A 19,453-nucleotide genomic window follows, 5' to 3' on the forward strand; every position below is an offset into this window, starting at 1 on the left:
CCTAGTGTGACAACTTTTTGGTATACCAGACACCAGGTGAGCAGAGAAGAGGGGGCGCAGGTTGCTGGTAGTCTGGGGATTAAAATCCAGCACCTGAGAATGGCATTTATTTAACCTTTTGTCCGGGTCACACCTTTTCTCAAACCTCCTGAGTCACCGGGGCTCTGAAGTCTTTCTGCCAGACTGGACTTGTGGTCAGCTGCAAGATGCAAGAGGCAGGCAGATGTCGCCCCAAGTCGCACAGCAGGACACTGTGCGCAGATTTAAAGCGGAATAGAGTCAGATCCTAACTGGGAAAAGGAAGGCACTGAGGAAACTTCCAGAACCACAGCTGTCCCCTTGCAAACCATTTTGGTTGTGCTGATGGAGAAGGGGAGGATTTGTCTCGATGATATTTAGTGCATGGAGATCATAGTCAAGGACTTTGTCTAGGAAACACACACACACACACACACACACACACACACACACACACACACACACGAATAGGAAAGAATTATATCTAGCCCTGCCTGAGTACGATGGCTCCCACTTGTAATCCCGGCCACTCAGGAGGTGGAGATCAGGGGGGATTTTTGTAAGTCTGAAGTTAGTCTGAACAAAGAAAGTTAGTGAGAGCCGCCTCCCACCCCATCTCAACAAATAAGTCAGCTGTGATGAGCTCATCTGTAATCCCAGCTATCCTGGAGGGACACAGTCAGGGAGAAACTTTAGTCTCAGGTTACTCCGCCAGAGGCAGTTGAGGAGATGGAGGGGTGGGATTTTCTGGGGAGGGGAGTTATTAGTGGGAGGAAATGAAGTCCCTGGGAATGTGTGACCTCTCCCCTCTCCCTCCCTCCCCCTTCCTCTCCCCTTCTTCCTTCCTCATCCCTTCCCCCTTCTTTTTCCTCTGCCCCTTCCTTTCCCCATCTTCTTCTCCTTCCCTTTCCTCTGTATCCCTTTACCCCTCCCTCCCCTCTCCCTCCTATTTCCCTTCTCCCTCTCCCCTCTCCTCCCTCTCTCTTCCTTCCTTCCCTCTCCTTTCTTCCTTCCTCCTCCCCACTTCTCCTCCTCCTTCCTCTCTTCCCTTCTTCCTCTTCTCTTCCCCTCCCTCTCCCCCTTTTCCTTCTCCCCCCTCCTTCTCTCCCCCTCCCACTCCACTCCCTTTCTCTTCTTCCTGGTTGCCATAGGGTGAATGATCCTCCTTGGATTCTAGCCCGTCATGATGTCTGTTGGGTGTCCCCACAGGCCGTACAGCGCCAACCACACTCCCAACCTCTGTAACCCTGGGCTGCAGAGACTCTCTCCTCCCCTCTCCCTGCATGGCACTGGTGCTTCATTTAAAGCCTGGGGTGCAGATCACAGAATGTTTGTGTGCGTGTGACTGCCACAGCAATGATTTTAGACATTAATTTGAAAAAAAAAATACAGAAGGCAGAGTGTGATTTTTGAAGTCAGGCTTCTCTGAATAAGACAGACAGACAGACAGACAGACAGACAGACACACACACACACACACACACACACACACACACACACACACACGCACACACGCACACACCTGTAATCCTAGCTACTCAGGAGGCTGAGATCTGAGGATCAAGGTTCAAAGCCAGCTGGGGCAGGAAAGTCGTGAGACTCTTATCTCCAATAAACCACTCAGAAAACCAGAAGTTGTGCTGTGGCTCAAGTAGTAGGGTGCTTGCCTTGAGCCGAAGAGCTGAGGGACAGCGTCCAGGCCCAGAGGTTAAGCCCCATGACTGACAAAAATAATATATATATATCATATATATATCTGTCTTATCTATGATATATATAAGATATATTATGTATAAGATATATATCTTACATATGATATATGATGCATTAGCTATATAAAAGATATATATTATATATTATTCCAGTGTTATGTATCTTATTATGTATATGGTATATATTGTATATGTATATATATCACTGGAATAATAGTGTCTCCCTGTCTCCTTCCTCTTTGCCTTTTCCAAACCTTGGCCTAAATTCACTGCAAAAGCCCTCCAATGGCCCAACCCCAAGATCTTTGCACGTGCTATTTCCTCACCATAGTCTCCTCCATCACCTCCTTCCATCCCTCAGGTTCACTTGGGCATGTCTGCTTCCCTCCACGCTGCCCTGGGTACATCTGCTTAGTCTAACCCTGTGTCGGCTCAGAAGTGACCTCCTCAAAGAAGTCTGCCTGACCACCCCTCCTGATTCTCCACAGCATCTCTTCCCTCCCTTCCTCCCCCTTCCCTGCCTCCCCACTTTCCTTTCTTCCCTTGAACACATCGATATTCTAAATGTCCATTCATTGTATTATTTATTTGCTGCATCTCTCTTAGTCTGGGCTGTATCCCCACACAGGGCTCACAACAGACTCTCAAATAGTTGGCGAGGAAGATGTGTGCAGTGGTGTGTGCTTGTAGTTCCAGCCACTCAGGAGGTCGAGGCCAGAGGGATTGCTTGAGCCCAGGTGTTTTGAGACCTCATTTCAAATCAACCATAATCACAACAATGACAAAGTATTAGTTCAATGAGAAAAAATAAGTGTAAAATCCTACGAGTCCCTGGGTGAGGCGGTGCAGGGAATCCCTTGGGGGAAGGAGGAAGGAAGCTTGGTGAAATGCTTCTGGTGCTTTCTGGAATGTTCTCAATGATTTCTTGGGTCCTGCCTGCTGCCTCACCTGAGCCCACGCCCACCCGCCTTCCCTCCTTCCTTCTCTGCTCTGACGTGAAGAACTTCTTGACTCACACCAGCGATCTGAGCACCCCAGCGTCCCCACCCTGTTCCAGCTCATCTCCTCTGGCCAGCACGGTGACCTTTCAAAAATGCAGAGCCGGCCTGTCCCCACCTTGGCTCTGGATTCCTCTGTAACTTCTCACAAGCAAACCCAAACTCTGCAGCCTGCTGTGCAGGGCCTGCCTTGAGTGGCTGCCCGGCCCAGGAGCTGTGTTTATTTCATGCCTGGGGTGGGCCTTTCAAAACAGACCACCAATAAAGCAGACATTGGTGCTCATGCCTGTAATTCCAGCTATTCAGGAGGCAGAGATCTGAGGATCACAGTTTAAAGTCAGCCCAGGCAGGGAAAATCTGTGAGTCTCTTATTTCCGATAACAGCTGGAAGTGGAGCTCTGGTTTAAGTGGTACAGTGCCCAGTCCCTGAGTTCAAGCCCCATGACTGACTAAAATAAAGTCCACAAAATCTCAGTGTGAAACCCATCAGATCCTCTAAGTCCTACTTGCCACCATCATCAAACCTCCATGTTTATGGCACACGATATTCTACAAAACATTTATCAAGCCTTTCCAGGTGATCTGGAGATTCAATGTCCTGACTTGCTTTGGATCTTTTTGGTAGAAAGCAAACACTTCCTAAAGGTAATCAATAGTAAGAGCCGGCATACAGTAAGTGATCAGTGAGTGTCCGGGTGAGGAAGAAGAGGGAGATCTGATCATGTCCAGAGAGAGAATGGTATGGAGTCTCCCCATCCCTAAGCAACACAGCATCTACTGTTGGTTCAAGGTAAATGCCCACAATGTCATTTAAAAGAAGATAAAGTCAGGAACTCCAGAGGGGTTTTCTGCAAGAAAACAGATGGAACTGGGAGACTATGATAAGGAAAATAAAACAGACTGAATGATAAAAATCACCACACATTGTCTTCCATACTTAGAGACCAGATTTAAAAGAGAAAGGAAGGAAAGAAGGAAGGAAGGAAGGAAGGAAGGAAGGAAGGAAGGAAGGAAGGAAGGAAGGAAAAGAAAGGAAGGAAGAAAAGAAATATAAATTTGATAGCTGAAAGAAAGCATTTGGGAAGAAGGAGAACCATTGGGAGAGAAGGTGATGGAGGGGGTGTATTTCATTCTAGTCCGAGCTCTGCAGGTCTGGAAATGCCACAGTGATACCCATTAGTTTGTTTTGTGTCAGTACTGAAACTTGAACTCAGGGCCTGGGTGCTGTCCCTGAGCTTTTTCACTCAAGATTGGTGTTCTACCACTTGAGCAACAGCTCCACTTCTGGCTTTTTTTTGCCAGTCCTGGGGCTTAAACTCAGTGCCTGGGCACTGTCCCTGAGCCTTTCTGTGCTCAAGGCTAGCACTCTACCACTTGAGCCACAGCACCACTTCTTGGTTTATGTGGTAGTGAGGAATCGAACCCAGGACTTCATGCATGCTAGGCAAGCACTCTACCACTAAGTCACATTCCCAGTCCCACTTCTGGCTTTTTTTGTTTTTTGGTGGTTCATGGGAGATTAAGAGTTTCACAGACTTTCCTGCCTCAGCTAGCTTTGAACCCTGATCCTCAGATCACTGCCTCCTGAATAGCTGGGATTACAGGTGTGAACCACCAGCGCCTGCCTACAGTTAATATACAATTAATATACATATACATATATATGTGTATATATATATACACATATATATGTATACACACACACACACACACACACATATATATAAAAGACAGAAATAAAAAAAACTCAGAAACTATTTTAAAACAACCAAAGGCAATACAACAGCCATATTACCAAGGTGATATCTCGTTAGGAAAAACAAAAATAAAAATGTAAAGTAAGCACTTACCATTTCTGGTCCTGGTCTGGGCATGTGGAAGGTGTAGTTGGGTATGAGCTGTGGGCCTGGAGCTACCTGGGACTCTCCCTGGTCTCTGGGGACCCCTGCCCCCCTCTGAGGTTTCAGATGACGCCAAAGGGACTGGATTGGGCCCTGCCCTTGTGTCCGGCTTCCTCTTGCTTGGCTGCTCTCTGGCATCTACAGAGGACTTGCTTGTGTTCTCCACTCTGGATGGTGACCATGTCTCCAGGGGTCCCCCAGGACCGAGGGGCCCTTGTGGGTGCAGCACCCCTGCAGAAAGCTGGGCTCCCAGGACATGAGTTTTACCCAGGATCCCTGGGGCTGTGAGCAGGCTCAACAGAGTGCCAGTGTCCAGACATGCAATGCCTCCTGGGAAGGAAGGGTGTGGGGTGGGGAGAAGGGAGAAGGAAGGTTAGTGTGACCTTTGCAGCAATGTAGAAAATTCTGGCTTGCAATTGTATTTTGGGGTGGAGGGGCAATCTCTATCAACAACCCTTGCATAACAAATTCCCATCATTACAAATGATTCTCTTTTTCTTCCTTCTTCTTTTTTTTTGTTAGTCTTGGGGCTTGAACTCAGGTCTGGGCACTGTCCCTGAGCTTCTCTGTGCTCAAGGCTAGCACTCTACCACTTGAACCACAGCGCCAAGTAGTTTATTGAGCAGATCTGAGTAGTTTATTGGAGGTAAGAGCCTCATGGACTTTTCTGCTGGAGCTTCAAGCCATGACCCTCAGATCTCAGCCTCCTGAGAAGCTGGGATTACAGGCATGAGCCACAGTGCCCAGTGACTTTTTTTTTTGAAGTCTTTCAATTTGTTATTACAAAGGTGATATAAAGAAGGGTTACAGTTCCATAAGTCAGGTAATGAGTCCATTTCTTTTTGGGCCATGCCAACCCTCCCCCCTCCCAATGACTCTTAAAACAGAGACACGTTTGCTGGGTGCCCGTAGCACAGGCCTGAAAGCCTGGCTGCTTAGGAGGCCTGGGGACTATGTCTTGCTTTAGCACATGGCATTGGGGACAGCTCAGACCCAGACCACTGGATCTCTCAAAGGCCCCTGAGTGCCAGGGTTGGGTGGCGCCCACTCCGCTTGTGCGGCGGGGTCTTCATAGGCTGACTGTGGCCACCTAGCTCCTTCTGATTTCTCTCTTTTGCTTTTCATGAGCCAAAAGAGATAAATAGGCCTTTTCTATTTATCAGCCGATATATCTCAGGTGTCTTGTTACAGCGACAGAAAGTGAACACTTTCCAGCACAATTATTATTATTATTAGTTATTATTATTATTTGTTGGTCATGGGTCTTGAACTCAGGGTCTGGGCACTGTCTCTGAGCTCTTTTGTTCAAGGCTAGCACTCTATCTCGTGAGCCATAGCCCCACTTCCTGTTCTTTGGTGATTAATTGGAGATGAAAGTCTCACAGCCTTTCCTTCTCAGGGCTGGCTTCAAACCAGGATCCTCAGATCTCAGCCTCTCGGATAGCTAGGATGACAGGCGTGAGGCAAGGCACCCAGTAGATTGGAATTGTTGTGTGTTTGTGTTTTTGCTTCAGGCTTTGTCTCTCTCAGGTCATTCTCCCTCCCTCTTTTCCTCCCTCCTTCTCTTCCTCTCTCATTCTCTTCTTCCTTCTTCTTCCTTTTCCCTCTGTATTCCTCTCTCCCCAGTTCATTTTCCTTTTCCTTCCTTCCTTTCTTTCAATTCCTTCCTTCCTTCCTTCCTTCCTTCCTTCCTTCCTTCCTTCCTTCCTTCCTTCCTTCCTTCCTTCCTTCCTTCCTTCCTTCCTTCCTCTCTCTTTCTCTTTCTTTCTTTTTTTCTTTTTTCTTTCTTTCTTTCTCTCTCTCTTCTTTTTTTTTTTTCCAGTCAGGGCCTAGGCATTTGTTTCTAAGCCTTTTCTGCTCAAGGCTAGCACTCTACTATTTGAGCCACAGTGCTGTGCCACTGGTGGCTCACACCTGTAATCCCAGCTCCTCAGGAGACTGAGATCTGAGAATCACGGTTCAAAGCCAGCCCAGGTAGGAAAGTCCATGAGATTCTCATCTCCAATGAACCACTCAAAAAAGGCACTGTGGCAATGAGAGTCTCATGGACTTCCCTGCCTGGGCTGGCTTTGAACCATGATTTTCAGATCTCAGTCTCCTGAGGAGCTGGGATTCCAGATGTGAGCCACCAATGCCTGGCCCCATACTATCCATTGAACAGCTCTCAGTGGAGTGTCCTTTGGTCATCTTCATTTCCACATGCTTCTGGCTGTACTTCCGACTTCTTCTTTGAGTGCAAGGAGAAAACGTTGAGAAGAAAGGGGGAAAAAAAAACTAATTTAAAAAGCAAACAAAGCAGGAAGGTATGGGAGCCGTGGAGACTGTGTTCTGCATGGCTGACTTTGCAGTAAATAGCACTCATTGGTCTCTAAGTGTGGCTTTGGGGACGCAAGCGAGGCCACTATCCACCCAGTTCTGGGAAACACTTGTGTGTCACAGAATGGTTGTCATCTGATCAGGGACACTGGAGTGGGAGACCAGAGCCCGTCCTGGAGTTAGAGGGGGGGTGGTAGGAGGAAGATGAAAGAGCAACTCTCCTAGTTATTAAAGTTAACTGAGCCACGGTCACTCAGACCCACCCACCCCACGTACAGAGCCTTCTCCTGTTGCTTGTGTGGCCTGGTATCTGCAGGAAATGCGAGATCATGAACAGATCCACAGGACCAACCCCTCTCCCCATGAAATGACGCCATCTCTGTCTCCAGCAAGTCTCCCTTGTTCTATCTGCCAAGGGTGACAGCTGCAGCAACTCCTGTAGTTCCCCCCACCTCACCTGTATACGTTTCCCTCCACCTCAACTGCTTTGAAACCAAACACCACTGCTCTTCCTTGCTCACTATTGTTTTTGGAATAAATATGGGGTTAAGGACCCTCGTCCCTGGAAGACCACCCACCATTGTGGAGACCCCCACAATCCCTCAGGAGCCTCCCATTTGCCTCTACCCCATGTGCACAGTAGTTCTGAGCACCTATGAGAATGTCACAAATCACTGTGACGCGCCCTATTGCTATGCCAAAAACAAACTTTTTTTTTCATGCTTTTTAGTTCAGGTCCTTGTTCCCTAATTGTGGGGTTTTTGTTTTGTTTTGTGCTTGGGCTTGAACTCAGGGCTTGGGCACTGTCCCTAAGTGGTTTTTGCTTAAGGCTGATGCTCTACCACTTGAGCCACTGCTCCACTTCCTGTTCTTTGATGGTTCATTGGAGATAAGAGTCTCATGGACTTTCCTGGGCTGATTTTGAACCTGTAATCCTCAGATATCAGCTTCCTGAGTAGCTGGGATTACCAGTGTGAACCATTGGTGCCCAGCAATTACTACTACTACCATAATTATAATTTTATACTTAAAATTATTATTGCCAGTCCCGGGGCTTCAACTCAGGGCCTAAAGGTTATCCCTGAGCTGCTTTTGCTCAAGGCTAGCACTTTACTACTTGACCCACAAGCACCATGGGCTTTTTCTGTGTATGTTGTACTGAAGATGACAGGCGTGAGCCACTGGCGCTGGGCCCATCTTTAATTTTTCAAGAGAGGATCTCACTAGGTAGCTCAGACTGGCCTCAGTTGTGTTGTACAATGCTCCTGTCTGGAATTACAGGCACTCATCACCACACCTTGTCTATGTGCAATTCATGTAAAGAAAAAGGGCTATAGTTTTTACAGTTCTCATAAGGAACCATGGTCTTCCCCCTTCCTCAAAAAAAAAAAAAAAAGAGTTGAGCACTTACAAATTCTTGCCCTGAGGAATTGTCTTGATTGATGATGTATTAAGGAGATATAACAGGCACTATACACTTAATAACCATGACACTTTGAGTTCCAACTGGCCAAAACAAACAAACAAACAAAATCCTAACAAAACATACCACCACAGGAATGCCTAATGATTATATTAATCATTACGATCATTAGTCATAGTTAGACAAGAACCATGATTGCAACAGCTCATTTGTTGGTTTTTTTGTATTGAATGTTGATGTTGGGCTATTTTCACCTCCATAATCCCCTGTTAATCTGCTCTTACAAATAAGGATTAAATTGGAGAGTGAGAGACTTTCTATTTGTCTGCGTTTCTGTTTGTCCCCGGTTTCTATTTGTACAGGTTGGTTAAGGAAACAGAGCCTCCAAAAAAAAAAAAAAGAAAGAAAGAAACCAGCTGCCTGGAGGGGGAAGGGAGATAGGGGTAGGTGTGGGGGTGACTCCAAGCATCAATCAAGTCCCAATGCAGGGCAAGCCATGCTCCCTCCTCAGCAGGTGCATTTTTTGTGTGTGCCGGGGAGGGTTGGTCATGGGGCTTGAACTCAGGACCTGGGCACTGTCCGTGAGCCTCTTTGTGCTCAAGGCTAGTACTCCACCACTTGAGCCACAGCACCAATTTCAGCTTTTTTGACTAGTTTATTGGAGATAAGAGTCTCATGCGGGTGGGGTGGGGGTGGAGGGGTGGGGGGAAATTTTCTGCCCAGGCTGGCTTTGAACCACGATCCTCTGGTCTCAGTCTCCTAAGTAGCTAGGATTATAGGCATGAGCCACTGGTGCCTGGTTGGCAAAGAGCTCTTAGACTCAGGGGGGACATTGGGACAAAAGTAGAAGGTAGATCTGGAGAAGGAGAAAGAGAGAGAAAGAGAGAGAAAGAGAGAGAGAGACAGAGAGAGAGAGAGAGAGACAGAGAGAGAGAGACCCAAGGAAAGGTTTAAGTAGGATCCTTGTTCTATTCTATAGGCCCTCCCTCCTGCCCCCTCCCCCTGCCAGATATTCCTTTTTGTAGTGTGTAGTAATTTTCCAAAGAGGTTTCACCTTGGTACCTCATACATGCCTATACAGTATTTTTTTTATTAATTATTTTATTTATTTATTGTGCCAGTTCTGGGGCTTGAACTCAGGGCCTAGGCCCTGTCCTTGAGCTAGCACTCTACCACTTTGAGCCACAGTGCCACTTCCAGCCTTTTCTGAATAGTTTATTGGAGATAAGACTCTCATGCACTTTCCTGCCCCGGGGTGGCTTCAAACCTCCATCCTCAAATCCCAGCCTCCTGAGTAGCTAGGATGTGTCATCCTAGCTCACTGGTGTGAGCCACCAGTGCCTGGCTTCTTCCTCCTCCTTTTTTTTTTCTTTTTGGTCTACCTCCTCCCCCTCTTCCCTTTTTTTCTGTGTCTGTCTGTCTGTCTGTCTTTATTTTTCTCTGTCTGTCCCCCCCACCCCCACCCAGTGTCTTTCTCTCTTCTCCCTCTGTGACTTGTGCAGAGGAGCTCTGTGTGTGTGTGTGTGTGTGTGTGTGTGTGTCTATTTCCCTCCTCTCCCTTCTCTCTGTGGTTTTGGGGACACTGAGGCTCGGTGTCCATCACGCTCTGTTCCTGACAGCCAGGCCTGGTCAGTCTGCCACGCTGCCCCTCCTTCACCTGTGCCCATGGGGTGTGTCCGGCCTGCAGCTCAGGACCGGAAGGCAGTCCTGGGAGCAGCGGAAGGCTGGGTGGCAGGGAGGGGCTCAGCCTTTCTTTAATTTAAACATGTTACTGTTCTCCTTCGACAGTCACAGGGGAGTCCCAAACCTGACTTGAAACCCTTCCACATGCAAAGATGGAGATGTGTGTGCTTTGAGCAGGGAGGCCTGAGCTCTGCTTCTTCCTGGGGGGGTGGGAGTGGGGGGAGCTTGGAGGAAACTGAGGCAGCCTGGGCTGGTGACACTCCCTTTTCCATATTTCAGGTTCACAAAGCACAGATAGGACCACCTTAAAACCCCTTGGTTTTTATTTGACAGTGGAACTTTGAAGTTGGGGGACTGTGGTGGTGGGGGGAGGGGGAACAAGGCTACAAAATTAGAATTAAATGAATGAGAAAGTTTCTTGCCTGCTCTTCCTTTCCTAGCCAGGTTATCTGGTTTTTGATAAATGCTTGAATGTGTCAACATGTACCATCCATCCATCTATCCATCCATTTATCCATCCATTTATCCATCCATCCATCCATCCATCCATCCATCTATCCATCTGTTCCATCTTTAACTGACTTTCTAAACATGGGCCAGATTCTGATAGCATTATAATAACATTTATAAAAAGGAACCCTAGTTTAAACAATCCTTATTCGGGGTCTCCTATTTATTCTAGCAGCTGTTGGTTTACTTTTTCCAGAATTGATGTGCCTGGACAGAAGTGAACACAGAGAGTGAGAGAAGCTGTGCAGAAACTACCCCTCTCCCAGACAGAACTACAGTGCAAAGACTCCGTGGCATAAACCAGTGGAAACAAAGGCCAGAACAGCTGGAGGAAGAGGCCAAAGGAGAGTGAAGCAGGTTTTTGTTTTGTTTTTTTTTTGTTTTTGGCCATGTGGGGAATAGTTGGGGGGTGGGGGTGGGGAGTCCTGAGAAGGACTTAAGATGGAACAGGAGAAGAATGAGAGATTAGTTTTTAGAAGTAAGTGGGGGAGGGGGGTTGAGTTGTTTTCAACCTCTCAGATCCTTATTCTCTTTGCTCCTTGAGGGACCCAGTTCCTGGGAAATATTTGTTGTCCCCGACTGCCAAAAACAAACAAACGAAACCAACAAGCAGGGCTGGGAAGGTGACTCAGTGGTAGAGTGCTTGCCTTGCATGCATGAGGCCCTGGGTTCGATTCCTCAGCACCACATAAGCAGAAAAAGCTGGAAGTGGCTCTGTGGCTCAAGTGGTAGAGCGCTAGCTTTGAGCTGAAGAGCTGAGGGACAGTGCCCAGGCCCAGAGTTCAGGCTCCACTACTGACAACAAAACAAAACAAAAACAAACAAACAACAAGCAACGTTTCCCTCTCGGTTCTTAAGAGAACTTTATCTTATCAGATAAAGTTATAAAGTTAATGGCTGCATCAAGATGGACAGGCTTTTAAATTAGAGGCTTAATTCTCTCCTGGGTTGTAGTTTTTAGGGGGAGGGTAAGCACCCAGCTTCAGAGGATACCTTGATTTCCAATTGCAAAACTATTGCTTGTCATCATGAAAAAATCTGCTCCCCCCCTCCCCCACCCCCAGCCTCCGAAGGAAGCAATTTAGTAAACTCACTCAGCCTCCAGCCAGCGAATCTAAGATGACTGGGGTGGGGGGCGGGGGGGAGGAAGGAGGTGTCAATTCTATCTTAAACACACAGATAAAGAGTTCAGCTCTGGTGGCTCACACCTGTAATCCCAGCTACTCAGGAGGCTGAGAGATCTGAGGATTGAGGTTCAAAGTTAGTCTGGGCCAGAAAGTCCTATTGACTCTTATCTCCAATTAACCACAAAAAGCCAGAAATGGAGTTGTGGCTCAAGTGCACCAGCCTTGAGTGATAAAGCTCAGGGACAGTGCCCAGGCCCTGAGTTCAAGCCCCATGACTGACAAAAAAAATCAAACAAACAAATAAGTTTTAAAAAATTGATCTATCATATGATCCTGCTCTAGAACTCTTGGGTCTATAACCACCAAGAGAATCAGCTGACCCTAGAGATGGCTGCACACTCATGTGTGATGGGAAACTATGTAATGAAGGTAAGAGAAACAGGTGTGTATCAAGAGATGAATGGGTAAAAGCAAATGTGCTATAGCTACATAATGGAATATTACTTAGCCCCAAAGAAGAACAAAATGATATTGTCTGCAGGAAAAAATAAATGGGTGGTAAAGGAGAAGATAATGCTACGGGAGACTATCTACACCCAGAAAAATGAGCTATACATATGTGTGTGTGTGTGTGTGTGTGTGTGTGTGTGTGTGTGTTTTACTTTTCTTATATGTGAAAACAAAGAAAGTAGAAGAGAAAAGAGGAAGGACAGGGTGTGTGTGTAGAGAAAACACGAGAGGGTAGAAGGAAGAGTGCACAGGATCAAAGCAGACCATACACAGATCTGGAAATGTCACTGGGAAATCCATTCCTGGTTCAGCATGGGAAACAAACAATGGTTTTTAAAAATCGGTGTATTTGCTTTCTTCTGTGTCTACTTCAGAGTTATTATCTTTTTTTCTCCCTCCCTGTGGTATTGGGAATGGAATCCAGGTCCACACACACACTAGGCCACTGCTGTATGCATATGCATCCATGCAGAATAATATCAGTTAACCATTGGGTCGTCTCAACAGTCCCTTATGCAAAATGAAATACCCTGTCCTTCCTTCCTTCCTCCCTTCCCTCCTTCCCTCCTTCCCTCCTTCCTTCCTTCCTTCCTTCCTTCCTTCCTCCATTTCCTCCTTCATTCCTTCCCTTCTTTTTCTTCCTTCTTTTCCTTCCTTCTTTCTTCTCTCTTTCCCTTTATTCCTTTCTTTCCCCCCTCCCTCCTTCCTTTCTTCCCTCCTTTCTTTCTTCCTTTTTCCTCTTTCCTGCCTTCATTTGTTCCCTCCTTTCTCCCTTCCTTCTTTTTCTCCATTCTTTCCTCTTTTTTTTGTTGGTCATGGGGCTTGAACTCTGGGCTTGGGTGCTATCCCTGCGCTCTTCAGCTCAAGGCGAGGGCTCTACTGCTTGAGCCACAGCACCACTTCTGGTTTTCTGGTAGTGTATTGGAGATAAACATCTCACAGACTTTCCTGCCTGGTCTGGCTTTGAACTGTGATCCTCAGATCTCAGCCTCCTGAGTAGCTAAGATTACAGACATGAGCTGTGGGGTGCACCTGGCTTAAATACAATGCTTATCAGAACCACCAAGTCTGTAAAGTTGGGAGTCAATCCCAGTGAGGGCCAAGGTAACCCCTGGCCACCATATTGCCCACTCCCACCAGACAGGACCCAATCACAAGAGCAACATCAATGGAAAGCTTGATTGTACACCAGGCCCTTTTCCCAGGTCATTGGACACAACAGTATGCAAAACCATGTTTCAGTAAAGACCCTGGGCTCTATTTGTAAAGAAAACAAAAAAAGACAGGAGAGGGGAAGAGGAGGAGGGGAGGGGAATTTTGGGATAGAAGTTGGGGGCCACAGAGGAGGTGTGGGTGAATACACAGGCGTATGCGCGCGTGCACACACACACACACACACACACACACACACACACACACACACACACACACACACACACACACACGGTAGACAGTCCATTGGAAGATGGACTCCCTCCCCATACACCAGGCAGCTGGAGCCCCTTACCTGTCACCACCAGGCATCGGAGCCCCAGCAGCACCAGGAACCACTGCCAGCCTCCAGGGGGTCCCTGCCGGGCCATTCAAGGCATCAGGAAGATGTGGGGGCCACTTCTGACCCCTGGGTCCAGCCCCCAGGCCCAGTTCACAGACATGGCGGCCACCCCTCCTTCCCCAGGGCACCAGCAGCCGGGTGGATGGGATCCAATGGGTATCAAATGTATGCCAGTGGTCTAATCCCCCAGAGGGGCGGGGCGGGAAGGGCCTTCGAACCTGTTCCCAGGCTGGGATTGGCTCCCGGGGATTTGAGCAGCCTTTCTGGATTAAGGAAGAAGACAGAGGTGACATCCATGTGAGAGCCAGGGAAAGGTCCCCAGCCTGAACTGCAGAACTGGAAGTGTCCTGTGTTCTCTGTCCACTAACATTTTAGTTTTCATGTATACACATATGTGAATATCTATACACCTATATACATATATTTACACATGCACATCTATACACACACACATATATATTTACACATATCAAATATACATGTATCTACATGCATCCATATGTATGTTAGGAAAATGGAGGAGAAAGAACAGGCCGTACTCAATCTCAACAGGTGAGGACTGTGTATAAAGGAACAGCAGCACTCCTGTGGGAGTGGAGGTTGTGCAAGGAGGTGGGGTTGGAGTTAGGCTTTTATTTAGTTCAGACCAGGAGAGGTGACTACAGGTCCGGGCAGAAAATGGGGTATTGACCTACCTTTGTGGTTACAACCGTTAACATGGGGTATAGTTGGTGTACATAGTGATAACGGACTCATTAACAGGGCTCAGAAGGGAGAGATCTTATCTCCAAGGACTCTAGCTTTTTGGTGTCCAGACAGCTCTAACTTAAACACACTTAGGGGAGTAATTTATACATCTGTCTTGGCTTGATGATTCGACCTTTCCAGGGTCTAGTTCTTGGGCCTTCTGAGTATTCCAACCTTTTAACCCTTTCCTGGTCTCACAGCTAGACCTCCGAGTTCCCTACAGGTTAGGTCCATGATGAAATGTGGGGTCATTCCTTTATATTCCTTCTTTAGATGCATAAGAAGATTAGATCAAGAGGGGAGAGGTAAGTCCTTCAATATATATATACATATGTACATATATTTCTATATACACATATACATATATTTATATATGAATGTATATATTTATATGCATATGTATAGTACATGTATTTATATACATATATGTATATAAATAAATATATGTGTATACATATATAAATAAAATATGTGTATAAATAATAAACAAAATATATATAGAGAGACAGACAGACAGACAGACGGACAGACAGACAGACAGAGAAGGAATGCCAGTCCTTCTAGGGCCTGAACTCAGTGCCTGGGCTCTGTCCCTGAGCTTTTTGGCTCAAGGCTGGCACTCTACTCCTTGAGCCACAGGTCCACTTTACAACCTTTTGGAATAATATTTTTAACTGGACACAGGGCTGAAGCAGCTCCATCATTAGGATTTCAGTGATAATGATGTGTATATATGGGATCCAATATGTTTTACTTATAAATGTAAACCAATCTCAGATGCTCCAATCAAGGGACTATCTCTGTCACCTCTCATCTGTCATTAAAAAAAATAGCAATGCACGCTCTTTGCTATTCGGAAATAACATAAATGACATAAATATAGTGTTGTTAATGTGAATCATCCTCTACTTCTTCAACCAGACGCCTGATAGTGGCTCACACCTATAATTCCAGCCACTCCTCAGGTGGTTGAAAGCTGAGGATCATGGTTCAAAGCCCAGCCTAGGCAAGAAAGTCTGGGAGACTCTTGTATCTAATTAACCAACAAAATAAGCTGGAAGTGCAGCTGTGGCTCAAAGTGGTAGAGTGCCAGCCTTGAGTGAAAAAGCCAAGTTCAAGCCTTAGGACAGACAGACAGATAGACAGACAGACAGACACACATGCATGTTTGTAATGAACTCCGAGCCTCAGACATGCTAGGCAGAGCTCTGTCACAAGCCATGGCTGGAGAGATGAGACCAGCCAAGCCAGCAGAGATGGGGGGGGGGGTGTCTCTAGGGTCCCCAGTCCTGGGGTGACCAGGTTTTGGCCCCTCCCCCTCCTTGAGGAATGCAGGAATCCCTGCCAAGTACTGGCATTTGTAACTGAGCTGTCCCTTTGTCCCCATGCTGCCCTTCCTTTGTCTATGGGAAGAGGAGGTGGTGGCCATAGCTGCCTTGTTTCTCTTTGGTGCAAACACCTGTGCTCAACTGGTCTGGAGGAGACACCAGGGGAAGGGAAATGCATTCCCAGGATGTGGTTTGTCTCTGTCCAAATACCACCCTCATGGAGGTCCAAAGTTAATACCCTGGCTGGTGGTATCTTTGAGGTCCTTTAGCCAAGGCCCAGGAAGGCAACTGTGACCTGCTCTCATGCATTTGCAGAAACAAAAATGTTGGATTTTACTGGACGCTGGCAGCTCACGCCTGTCATCCCAGCTACTCAGGAGGCTGAGATGTGAGGGTCACAGTTTGAAGCCAACCCAGGCAGGAAAGTCTGTGAGACTCTGATCTTCAAAAAGCTGGATATGGAGGTGTGGATTAGTGTGGCAGAACATTAACCTTGATCAAAAGTGAGCTCAGAGCTGGGTGCTGGTGGCTCATGCCTGTAACCCTAGCTACTCAGGAGGTTGAGAGCTGAGGATCACAGTTTAAAGCCAGCCTGGGCAGGAAAGTCCGTGAGACTCTTATCTCTAATTAACCACCAGAAAACTGGAAGTGGTGCTGTGGCTCAAGTGGTAGAGCGCTTGCCTTGAGCTGAAAAGCTGAGGGACAGCGCCCAGGCCCAGAGTTCAAACCCCATGACTATCAAAAGAAAAAAAAAAGTGGGCTCAGGGACAGTACCCAGGCCCCGAGTTTAAGCCTCAGGACTGGTATTTAAAATAATAATAATAATAATAATAATGGTTGGGATGTAGCTCATTGGCAAAACGCTTGTCTAGCAAGTGCAATGTCTTAGGTTTGATCCCCAGCACCAAAAAAGAATGCGCTCACACGCGCGCGCGTGTACACACACACACACAAACAGAGTTAATAATAATAATAAAATAAAAAAATTGTGAACCTTTCTCTTCTTAGAAATGAATTTTTGCTGGGTACTGGTGGCTCATGCCTGTCGTCCTAGCTACTGAGGAGGCTGAAATCTGAGGATCGTGGGTTGAAGCCAGCCTGGCAGGATAGTGAGCCTCTTATTTCCAATTAACTACCAAAAAACTGCAAGTGAGGCTGTGGCTCAAAGTGGTAGAGCACTAGCCTTGAACAAAAAGAGCTCAGAAACAGCGCCCAGGACCTGGGTTCAAGCTCTATGACCAAATAGAAAAGGAAAAAAGAAAAAAAAAATAGAAATGAGTTTTCAGCTTCCATGTATGAATGATAAGAAGGCTGATTTCATTACCCTCATTTTGGAAGAGATTGGAGGAAAGAGGGTGGGACTTCCTGTCCTGCACAGCAGCAAGTTTTGTGTTGGAAAGTGGAGATGGTCCTCTTTCCTGAGGCTCAAACACCTGGTTGTTACCCTAGGATCAAGTCAGCCTCTGCCTCAACCCCGCCCCCGCCCCCAACCCTCTGACTGACTGTAACAGATGACTCATCCCTGCTTTCCCAGCATCCTTTGCTTTCATTTCCTCCCTCCTCCTCATGAAGGCTAGCAAATTTCCTCATGAAGACTAGCAAATTTTAATCACCTCTGGGAGTGACTCCTGGTCTCCTGGTTTAGTTTCAAAAGAAAACTGGTCACTCTTTTGTATATGTGTGTATGGCATATGTGTCTGGCTGTCCTTGAACTTAGGACAGACTTGAAGGCTTGAACTTAGCTTTTTCACTCAAGGCTGGCATTCTACCACTTGAGCCACAGCTGTACTTCAGGCTTTTTTGTTGGTTAATTAGACATGAGTCTCACAGACTTACTTTCCTGCCTGGGCTGGCTTTGATTTTTTGTTTTTTGCTTTTGGTGGGTCCTGGGGCTTGAACTCTGGGCCTGGGTGGTGTCCCTGAGCGCTTCAGCTCAAGGCGAGTGCTCTACCAATTGAGCCACAGTGCCACTTCTGGTTTTCTGGTGGTTAATTGGAGATAAGAGTCTCATGGACTTTCCTGCCTGGGCTGGCTTTGAACCATGATCCTCAGATCTTAGCCTCTTGAGTGGTGGGAATTACAGGTGTGAGCCACAGGTGGGAATCTGGTTTAGGAAGAAGTAGAGGATGACTCACATTAACCACACAATATTTATGTCATTTCTGTTATTTCTAAATGGTGAAAAGTGTACATTGCACATGTATTGCTATTTTTTAAAATGACAGATCAGACAGGTGTCTGTCTCTCTGTCCTGGGGCTTGAACTCAGGGCCTGAGCTCACTGTCCTTAACGCTTTTATTTTTCTTTTTTTCTCAAGGCTAGTGCTCTACCACTTGAGTCACTACTCTGTTTCTAGCTGGTTTGGTGGTTCATTGGAGATAAGAGTCTCAAAGACTTTCCTGCCCAGGCTGGCTGCAAACCATGATCCTCAGATCTCAGCCTCCTGATTGGCTAGGATTACAGGTCTCAGCCACTGGCACCAGAAAATTGAACACTTTTTGATGGCATTGTTAACTATTGCCCCCAATACTAGACCCAGCAAGGAGCCTTCCCAGGGTATGTCACACTGGCTTCCAGGAGTGTAAGTCTGGATTTCCTTAGTTCAGAGTCCACTTAGAACGGAACAAGTAGCTTTGCCTTGCTTATTGTCTAGGTGTCCTGTCACCTGAGGTGACTTTTGTCCTTGGGAGAGCAGTGTGGAGGTGGAGTGTTTTTACACATGTACAATTGGTTTAGGTCAGTCTGAGGATTCTGGTTTGAAGCAGCCTGGGCAAGGAAAAAAAATCCATGAGAATCTTATTTCCAATGAACCAGCAAAAAACAAAACAAAACAACAAAAAAATACAACAAAAAACAGTCAAAAAGTAGAGTTGTGGCTCAGGTGATAGAGCACCAGCCTTGAGCAGAATAAGATCAGGGACAACTCCCAGATTCTAAGTTCAAGCCCTAGGACCACACACACACACACACACACACACATACAGACATATATACACACACACACAGACACACACACAGACACACAGACACACAGACACAGACATATATACACAGACACAGACACAGACACAGATACACATACACACATAGACATACATACACACACACACACAGACATAGACATACATACACAGACAGACACAGACATAGACAGACAGACAGACAGACAGACACACACACACACACACACACACACACACACACACACATCTCAATATCTTTACCTTGTGTGGAAAACAACTTTTCATCCAAAGAACTTGAAGTGGGGCCAGTGATGTGTTTCTGCTGCCACCGTGTGTCTGTGTTCAGAACTGCACCCACCAGAGCACCAGCCTTGTCTATATGCCTAAAGCAGTTAAGTACCAAAGTTCAGCTTTGAAAATTGTCTCCTTCTAACTCCATCCCAGGACTCTGAAGGTGGCCCAGCTCTCCATAGAGAGTCTCTCTGACTCTCTGTCTCTTTGTGTGTCTCTCCCTCTCTCTGACTTTCTCTCTTAGTCACAGTCGCTCTATAGATAGGTCTCTCTCTGACTGTATCTCTGACTTTCTCTGTCTCTGTTTCTCTATGGCTAGATCTCTCTCTCTCTTTCTCTTTGACTCTCTCTGTCTGTCTCTGTCTCTCTAT

The sequence above is a fragment of the Dipodomys spectabilis genome, unplaced genomic scaffold, assembly GCF_019054845.1.
Source record: "Dipodomys spectabilis isolate Male_0828 unplaced genomic scaffold, ASM1905484v1 ptg000173l, whole genome shotgun sequence".
NCBI classification, from domain to species: domain Eukaryota; kingdom Metazoa; phylum Chordata; class Mammalia; order Rodentia; family Heteromyidae; genus Dipodomys; species Dipodomys spectabilis.